At 38.8% G+C, this 10200-nt stretch overlaps 1 pseudogene across 1 annotated transcript; it reads right to left on the bottom strand.

The window, feature by feature from the left end:
* Window positions 1-712: 712 nt before the first annotated feature.
* Window positions 713-9851, bottom strand: LOC309821487 (charged multivesicular body protein 3-like; annotated as a pseudogene). The gene is made up of 2 exons: window positions 9829-9851; window positions 713-1345 (listed from the first exon to the last, which is right to left on the bottom strand). The product of its transcript is annotated as a charged multivesicular body protein 3-like (transcript).
* Window positions 9852-10200: the final 349 nt, after the last annotated feature.

The following is a 10200-nucleotide window of genomic DNA, read 5'->3' as shown; positions in this document are numbered from 1 at the left end:
ATAGAATGAAAGATAAAAATCATATGATCATCTCAATAGATGTGGATAAAGCATTTGACAAAATTCAACATCCTTTCATAATAAAAACTCTCAATTTGAGTATAGAAGGAACATACCTCAACATAATAAAGGCCATATATGACAAGCCCACAGCTAACAAACATCATACTCAATGATGAAAGGTTGAAAGAGTTTTCTCTAAGGTCAGGAACAAGACATAGGCACCCTCCCTTAGTACTTCTATCCAATATAGTACTGGAAGTCCTACCCAGACTAGTCAGGCAAGAAAAAGAAATAAAAAGCATCCAAATCAGAAAGGAGGAAGTAAAATTTTCTCTGTTTGCAGATGACATGATCTTATACATAGAAAACTTTAAAATTTTTTCTAAGTGTTAAAGCAGAAATTTATTAAAATCTATTTATATAGTGTTTTACATACAAAAAGAATATAGAGTCCTCAACATTCAGGCAATCAACTCTATTCTCAAAAGTGCTTTGTGAGAAGACAGATTTCTTTGCTTCCCCCCTAAAAAGATACTTCTGTTTATACTCCTAAAAATGGTGCATTTATTACACCACTTCTCATAAGAACAGTCTGGCTGAGATCACAAAACTTCTGCACAGTGAAGAGATATTCAGAGAGAATCTTCTCCAGAATGCAATGCCTCATCACAGAGGTGTAGTGCAAGAGATACATAAAATAGTAGCTGCATCAGAGGAGTGTATGTACACACAGTAAGTGAGCCATGAGAAAAGCCTGAGGCCCAGCAGGGTGGCCCCTAGCCACAAAGCATGGCCAGCTGGGATGCATGGCCTCCAGGGCCTCTTCCTCCCCTTCAACTTCTGAGGTGGCCGTCACTCCTGGAGATTCAGGTTCCATAACAGCATTGGTCACTTTACTAGGTGCTTTGTCCAAGGCCCCTGTTGTAATTTCAAACAGAATTTTTTCAATTTCCATTTCTGCTGCTTTTTCCATTTCTTCTTGATCATCTATGATTTCAAAAGTGTTCTCTAACATTTTTCCATGTTCCCAGCTTTCTTCATCTCTTTGGACAATGCCTGCATTTATTAATCTATTCATTTTATCTGCATTCTATAATCTATTTATTTGAACTGGATTTATGTAATCTTCAAAGGACTCTTCATCCCTGTGAACAAAGAATTCATGTGAGCTTTGGATGCATAAAGCTTGCTCACAGACTTCCTTGACCTGATCTCCTCTTTGGCCAGAACTACACAGATATCCTTCTGGCCCTTCTTAGCAGCATCTTTCAGAGATAGTTTTAGTTTTTCTGCTTCTCTTTGAATGTTCCATATTTGCCTGTCAGCAACTCTCATTTCTTTTCTTAATCAATATGCAAAAATTGGTTGCATTTCTATATACTAACAACAAACTATCTGAAAAAGAAATAAAGAAAACAATCCCATTTAATAGCATCAAAAAGAATAAAAATACTTAGGAATAAACTTAACCAAAGAGGTGAAAGGTCTGTATACTGAAAAGTATAAAACATTGATGTAAGATATTGAAGACACAAACAAATAAAAAGATATTCTATGTTCATGGACTGGAAGAATTAATATTGTTAAAATGTCCATACTATTGAAAGCAATCTACAGATTTAATGCAATCCCTACCAAGATTTTAATGACATTTTAAAACAGAAATAGAAAAAGAAATCCTGAAATTTGTGTGGAACCACATGAGAGACCCTGAATAACCAAAGCAATCTTGAGAAAGAAGAACAAAAGCAGGATGCACACTTATAAACACTTATAGGTTTCAAACTATATTACAAGGCTATAGTAATCAAAACAGTATGGTACTGGCATTAAAAGAAGACACACAGACCAGTGGAACAGAATTGAGAACCCAAAAATAAACTCATGCATTTATGTCAACCAGTATTTGTCAAGGGAGCTAAGAATACTCACAGGATAAGATAGTCTCTTCAATAATGAAACTACACCCCTACCTTACACTACTCACACAAATTAACTTGAAATGGATTAAGACTTAAATGTAATATCTGAAACTACAGAAGTCCTAGAAGAAAACATGGAGGTAAGCTCTTTGACATTGGTCTTGACAATAATTTTCTTGGGTTTGACACCTAAAGCACAAGCAACAAAAGCAAAAATAAACAAGTGGTACTATATCAAACTAAAAAGCCTCTGCACAGCAAAAGAAATAATTAATAATATGAAAAGGCAACCTACAGAATGGGAGAAATATTTGCAAACCATATATCTGATAAGGGGTTAATATCCAAAATATAGTAGAAGTTCATACAACTGATTAGCAAAATAAACCCCAAACCAAAACTAAAACCCCAAATAACCCAATTAAATATAGTCAAAGGACCTGAATAGACATTTTCCCAAAGAAGATATACAAATGGCCAACAGGTACATGGAAAGGTGCTCAACATCATTAATCATCAGGGAAATGCAAATCAAATCCACAGTGAGATATCACCTCACACCTGTTAGAATGGCTATCATCAAAAAGACAAGAGATAACAAGTATTGGCAAAGATGTGGACAAAAGGGATCCCCTGTGCACTGTTGGTGGGAGTGTAAACTGGTGCAGTATGGGAGAGTAGAAAGTTTCCTCAAAAAATTAAAAATAGAACTATCATATGATCCAGAAATTCCACTTTCGGGTACATGTCCAAAGGAAATGAAATCACTATCTCAGAGAGATATCTATACTCCATGTTCAAAGCAGTGTTATTCACAATAGCCAAGGTATGGAAGCAAAATAAGTGTCTGTCAATGGATGAATGGGAAAAAAATGTAATATAGATAGACAGATAGATACAGATATATATAATGGAATATTATTCAGCCATAAAAAAGAAGGAAATCATGCCATTTGCAACAACATGGATGAAAATTGAGGGTAATATGCTCTGAAATAAGTCGGAAAAAGATAAATACTATATGAGCTCACTTATATGTAGAGTCTTAAAAAAAAACCAAACTCATAAAAACAGAGATTGGTGGTTGGCAGGGATTGAGGGAGGTGGGATGGGTAGGATGAAGGTGGTCAAAGGATACAAATTTGCAGTTTTGAAATGAATGATTTCTGGAGATCTAATGTACAGCAGGATGACAAAACAGTACTGTATTGTATACCTGAAAGTTTCTAAGAGTCAATCTTTAAAGTTCTACACACACACACACACACACACACACACACAAGGTAACTGTGTGAGGTGATGGATGTGTTAACCAACCTTATTGGTATAATCATTTTGAAATATACACATATATCAAATCAAATCATCACAAATGTACACCTTAAACTTACACATTATATGTCAGTTATATCACAATAAAAATGGTAAAATATTCAAGCAAATATGAACAAGGAAAAAAAGAAAACAATAATAATAAGGCAAGAAAGCAGGAGATATGTTCCATGTAAGTCTGTAAGTTTTCCAGGACAAAGGGACAGAAGCCAGAGAACTTCCCCTTCCTTTCCCCTGCTGTGACACAAATAAAATATTATAATTTATCTCCTCTAGGAGACCAGAGAATTGCTGTCTCCAGCAGGAACTGGATTCCTCACTAATCTCTGAGACTGTACATTTTTGTAACTATTCTGAACAAATCACTGAATTAATTTCCTTACAAGAAAACTAAATTACTAATATTACCAAAATGTTCTCCCTCACTGGAAAATTCCCCTGATTCTAGCATTTGGATTGATATGACTCCATTTGGAGTTGGTTTTAGGAGACATGATTTTTTTAAAAAGGAAATATTCAGTACTAAAGTTGGTCTAAGTGTTCTACTCCCTGTAGGCCAATATAAGCATTATTTTTTTGTTCTTGAGTTCTCCCTCTCGTATTTTTTTCACACTCTGCTTTTATAGTGCTACTTTCCATATAACATTTTTCATCTTTAAAAAAGTTTACAGACTTTTCAAGATAAATGCTGTGCCCCCTCCCCACAAATACAAACCCTGGGACTCAGTTGGATCATTTGGGGTTAACTCCTCAGCACCATACAGAAAGCCAAAGTTTTACAAACAGCCTCTGGCTTTACAGTCTTATCTGAGCACATTACAGGAAATTGAGCTTGCAGATACTTAAAGCATCTCATGCCCCCACACCCCCATCCCTGTCTTCGTCTACTGGGGCTGCTGTAACAAAATACCACAGACTGTGTGACTTAAACAACAGGAGTTTATTTTCTCAGAGTTTTGGAGACAGGGTAGTCGAAAATCAAGGTTCCAGTTCCTGCTGAGAGCTCTCTTCTGGCTTGTAGATGGCTGCCTTCGTGCTGTGTTCTCACGTGGAGAAGAGAGAATGAGCTCTCTGGTATTGCTTCTTATTAGGACACTAATCCTCTTGGATGGATCAGGGCTCCATCCACCTTTATGACCTGACTTAACCTTAATTACTTCCTTATTCCAATTATAGGCACACTGGGGATCACGCCTTCAACATATGACTTTGGGGGGACACGATTCTGTCTATAGCATCCCCCCAAAACATTATAAAGTTAAAATGGACAAAATCTCACAACAGATGTCCATTTCTTTAAGTCAATTACCCAGTGGCATAAATTCACTATGAAAAAGAATTAGCAAGTTATATCATCCACCACTACTCCTTCTGCCACTCAGTAGGTTGAAAACAATTTCTCTTGTGTTTCAAAGCACTTTAGGAGAATTCTTTTGCTGTGTCGAGTCTAACTCTACAACCTTGGCACCTGACACTGCCTGGGAACTTCAGAATAGGCTAGATATGCTCCTTCTATCCACAAGGCACACTTCCCTCTCCATTGGAACAGCTAAAAACCTCTTCATGAGACAAGATCTGTCCTTGGGTGCCTGCCATTTTCTCTCTCTTCTCTGGGGGCCAGAGTGTGCCATGTTTCTTTCTCCCGGGCTGAAGTTTCCCCTTTCATCTTTCCTGCAACGGTTCTCGATGTTGGAGGCCATCTGATCCCTCTGCAAAGTGCTAACCAAGAACTGGCTACCTGGTCCACTACAACCACTGCTCCTTGGCCTCTCAGCTCTGTGTAACATATTGGCCACCAGCCTCTTCTGGCAGGCATGGTGGCAGCTTTGCCACCCTCTGTGTGGGCTGCCTCGCAGGTAGAGCTGTAATAGGCTTGGGTTTAGGAGGAGTTCTCCATCTTGGTGTGATCACTGCAGAGTGGCAGTGCCTGGTGTGGTTACAGGCAGTGCCACTGGATGCCTGCAAACTCCCCATCTTCTATAATCCTCCTGTCTGCAAGGGCAGAAGCCTCCAGGGAGCTGAGAAAATCTGAACCCCTGAGATGTGATTGGATGATGAGAGAGTCTGGCTGTCTTTCACTCCTTCTTCCAGGCTAAAGGGAACTGCCTGTTGGGGCTTTTCCTTTGGTGTCTTGAATGGGGTTGCTCACAGAACTCTTTCACTGTAATTCTGTGGACCTTCTTCTCCCCCACATTGGGGGATATAAATCTATACTCATATAGGTTTATGAGTAGTTAGAATGTGTTGGGTCACTACTAGACCTTTCTCTGAAAAGTGCACACTATAAAGGAGCAGGAAGCATGAAGAAATATGAGAACTTATAATGGAAAGATGCTTTCATTCTTCTTCTTACTGCTTCTATACAAACACACACATACACACTCAACAGTTTCTATCTCCACCATCAAATTAGTCTCATATCTTTCCTTCTTTCTTCCTTTCCTCCCCCTTCTCTTCTCTCCCTCCTTCTTGCCCTCCTTCCTTCCTTTCTTATTTCCTTCTTTCCTCCCTCCTTTCCTTCCTCCTTTCCTCCTTTCCTTCCTTCCATGGCCTCAGACCAATCACCAAGTTCTTGCTCTACATGATATAATCTACTTGCTTTGCATAATTTTTACTAAAATTACACCCATACAAAAATGGTTGATGCCAAGTGTTGAGCCAAGATTTAAAAGGCAGTCAGTCAAAGAAGCACCTTAAGTGGACATTCCCCGAATTCAATGTTTTCTTTCTTTTCAAAACCACCCATTACTTTTATTTTTTTATATCTTTATTGGAGTATAATTGCTTTACAATGATGTGTTAGTTTCTGCTGTACAACAAAATGAATCAGCTATATATACACATATATCCCCATATCCCCTCCCTCTGGAGCCTCCCTCCTACCCTCCCTATCCCACCCCTTCTAGGTCGTCACAAACCATCAAGCTGATCTCCCTGTGCTATGCAGCAGCGTCCCACTAGCCATCCATTTTACATTTGGTAGTGTATATATGTCAGTGCTATTCTCACACTTCGTCCCAGCTTCCCCTTACCCCCGCATGACCTCAAGTCCATTTTCTACATCTGCGTCTTTATTCCTGCCCTGTCACTAGGTCCATCAGTACCGTTTATTTAGATTCCATATGTGTGCATTAGCATCCGGTATTTGTTTTTCTCTTTCTGACTTACTTCACTCTGTATGACAGACTCTAGGTCCATCCACCTCATTACAAATAACAATTTCGTTGCCTTTTATGGCTGAGTAATATTCCATTGTATATATATGTCACATCTTCTTTATCCATTTGTCTGTTGATGGACATTTAGGTTGCTTCCATGTCCTGGCTATTTTAAATAGTGCTACAATGAATATTGTGGTACATGTATATTTTTGAGTTATGGTTTTCTCAGGGTATATGTCTAGTAGTGGGATTTCTGGGTCATACGGTAATTCTATTTTTAGTTTTTAAAGGAACCTCCATACTGTTCTCCATAGTGGCTGTATCAATTTACATAGTGGCTGTATCAATTTACATTCCATCCAACAGTGCAGGAGGGTTCCTTTTTTCCACACCGTCTCCAGCATTTACTGTTTGTAGAGTTTTTTATGATGGCCATTCTGACTGGTGTGAGGTGATACCTCATTGTGGTTTTGATTTGCATTTCTCTAATGATTAGTGATGTTGAGCATCTTTTCATGTGTTTGTTGGCCATCTGTATGTCTACTTTGGAGAAGTGTCTATTTAGGTCTTCTGCCCATTTTTGGATTGGGTTGTTTGTTTTTGTGATATTGAGCTGCATGAGCTACTTGTATATTTTGGAGACTAATCTTTTGCAGGATTATTTTCTCTCATTCTGAGGGTTGTCTTTTCATCTTGTTTGGATTGGAAGAATCAACATTGTGAAAATGACTATAGTACCCAAAGCAATCTACAGATTCAATGCAATCCCTATCAAATTACTAATTGCATTTTTCACAGAACTAGAGCAAAAAATTTTATAATTTGTATGGAAACACAAAAGACCCTGAATAGCCAAAGCAATCTTGAGAAAGAAAAACGGAGCTGTAGGAATCAGGCTCCTGGACTTCAGACTATACTACAAAGCTACAGTAATCAAGACAGTATGGTACTGGCACAAAAACAGAAATATAAATCAATGGAACAGGATAGAAAGCCCAGAGATAAACCCATGCACATATGATCACCTTATCTTTGACAACAGAGGCAAGAATATACAATGGAGAAAAGATAGCCTCTTCAATAAGTGGTGCTGGTAAAAATAGACAGCAACATGTAAAAGAATGAAATTAGAACACTCCCTAACACCATACACAAACATAAACTCAAAATGGATCAAAGACCTAAATGTAAGGCCAGACACTATCAAACTCTTAGAGGAAAACATAGGCAGAATACTCTATGACATAAATCACAGCAAGATCCTTTTTGACCCACCTCCTAGAGAAATGGAAATAAAAACAAAAATAAACAAATGGGACCTAATGAAACTTAAAAGATTTTGCACAGCAAAGGAAGCCACACGTTACTTTTAAATTGAGTCTAGTGCCTGCATGTGTTTTAATGGGCTCTGAATCTTTCAGCCTGGGTGGAATTCAGCTCCACCACTTCTAACTCTATGACCCTGAACAAAAGGCTATTATTTCTTCACCTCTGAAAATGGTGATAATAATGCTATCTCATTAAGCTATTGGGAGGATAATATTAATCAACACATATAAAGCAGTTATAAAAGGACCTGACATCTCTCAAGTGTTTAACAAATATTATATATTATCACTAAATTAGTCTTAAGGTTTTATTGAGTACCTATTATGTGCCTAGAACTTTGCTAGGCAGGTGAGGTGTGGGAAAAATCTAATTATTGTTGAATGACCTTTCTTACTGAATTGATTGACCAGGTAGATGTTTCAGAGCCCTATGAACAAGGCCTTGCAGGGCACCCATTGTGTATCCCAACTGTGAGGCATGTGACACCAGAGTTTGAGATGCCATTGTCATGACTAGTAGCTGTCATCTTGAGCATCTGTGATTTCTTCCGATTACATTTGGTTCCTTATGAAAACCTTAGAGACCACTGTGCAATAATCTTCCTCATGAAGCAACACTGAGATGTACTTATAAAGAATAATGGACTTGAATATATCCACACCTTCCCATTATTTTCAAGGACAGCCTTGATTCCTTCCATCTTTTCAACTTATGGCCAGGGGGAAGATCACTTCACCCAGCCTGCTCAAAGTGTACCCCTTGTGCACTGGTCTAGGGAAGTGGGAAAGCAATAAATGCCTGTTGAATGAAACCATTAGGCTCCCAGGCCAACTGAGGTAACACATTTTCAAACACACCAGGAAATTGCTTCTCTGTCCCATCACTCCCCCAGGTAGATGGCTCACATGCTTGCTGCCTTCTCTGGTAGAAATCCTCTTGCATTCCCTCAGTGGCTGCCTCAATACACAGCAAGAAGTGCAGTCCAGGCAGCATCCAGGCCCAACCTTGATTCTGCTCAGAAACAGTCCCACCAGCACACCTGCTACCTCCTCACTGGAATCAGCTCATCAGAACGACTGCTTACCAACAGGCCATTGGTCTCTCAAGGGTTTGGAAAAATGAATAGTAGCTTCTTCTTCTTCTTTTTGATTTAAAATTAAATTCTCCACATTTTAATTATTTTTATGATTACAAACCAGTTACTTTATATTATTACCTTGTGTTTTTATAATTTTTTTGAATGAAAGATTCTTTAAATTCTATAATTCTTCACAATTTTCAAACGTTTCCCATCGATTTCATATAATCCCATAACAACCCTTTTTTTGCCCCTACCCCTATAGTCCCTCCCCCCTTCCCTCCCCTCTGGTAATCACTAGTTTGTTCTCTCTATCTGTGAGTTAGCTTCTTTTTTTGTTTTATTCACTAGTTTGTTGTGTTTTTTAGATTCCACATATAAGTGATGTCATACAGTATTTGTCTTTTGTATGACTCGGTAGCTTCTTATTTCAAAAATATTGGGGACTTTTGGTCAAAGAATCATGTTGAAACATGTTTTGACAGAGCCTCTGTATGCAATTACCCTTCCTTCCCACTGAAACAAGCATTCCTCACATATGCTGAGTTCTGAAGATTCACAGAGCACTTCAATATCAGTTATTTCATCTTCACAACCACCATGTGTCTTAAGTAAGATATATATATCAATAATGATGATAATAATAATATTAATAATAAAAACTTTTATTGAGAGCTTCCTTGGTGCCAGTTACTGCACCAGATGCTTTATATGGATTAGCTCAGTTGTCATAACAACAGCTCTGATTATTCCTGTCAAAAGATGAGGAAACCAAAGCTCAGAGAAAGTAAGTGACTTGTCCATTTTACAGACCCAGAACCAGGCTCCCCAAGGCCCTTTCTAAGGCACCATGCTGTTTCTCAGCGTCTCCAAGTCACCCATGGGGTCTGAGACCACTTTGGTGCCACTTTGGGGGCTCACTGTCCCAGCCTAGAAGAAGTCAGTCACAGTGGTCCATCAGTTGTGCCTGCAGGCCATGGTTTGTGCACACACACAAAGATACCTCATAACCAAAGCAAAGGGCATGATCCCAGTTGGAAATGACTAAGGGATCCTTTGCCTCTGAGGCGAGAGCTCAAATCTACAACTAGTAGCGCCAGTTACACTGGCGTGCTGTCTACATAATGCAAACCATGGTATTTGGCAATGGCTCTTAAACTTGGCACAGTCCACACTCCTCCTGGACCCAAGAGATAACATAACCAAATGTTTTCTGGGGTTGTAAGAAATGAGTGTTTTGCAGGTAGGAAGAAATACAAACATCATCCCTATGGGAGCTTGCTCCATCCAATCCCAAGGACAAAATGGCTCACTCTCTGCTGGCCCTTCGAAAGGTTAAATGTGAGCAAGGGCCCAGGTAAATAGTCACAATGCA

Source organism: Grampus griseus, assembly GCF_964374135.1.
Source record: "Grampus griseus genome assembly, chromosome: 1".
Classification (NCBI taxonomy): domain Eukaryota; kingdom Metazoa; phylum Chordata; class Mammalia; order Artiodactyla; family Delphinidae; genus Grampus; species Grampus griseus.
Note: the sequence above shows the minus strand (reverse complement) of the source record. Positions and strands in the feature narration are given on the sequence as shown.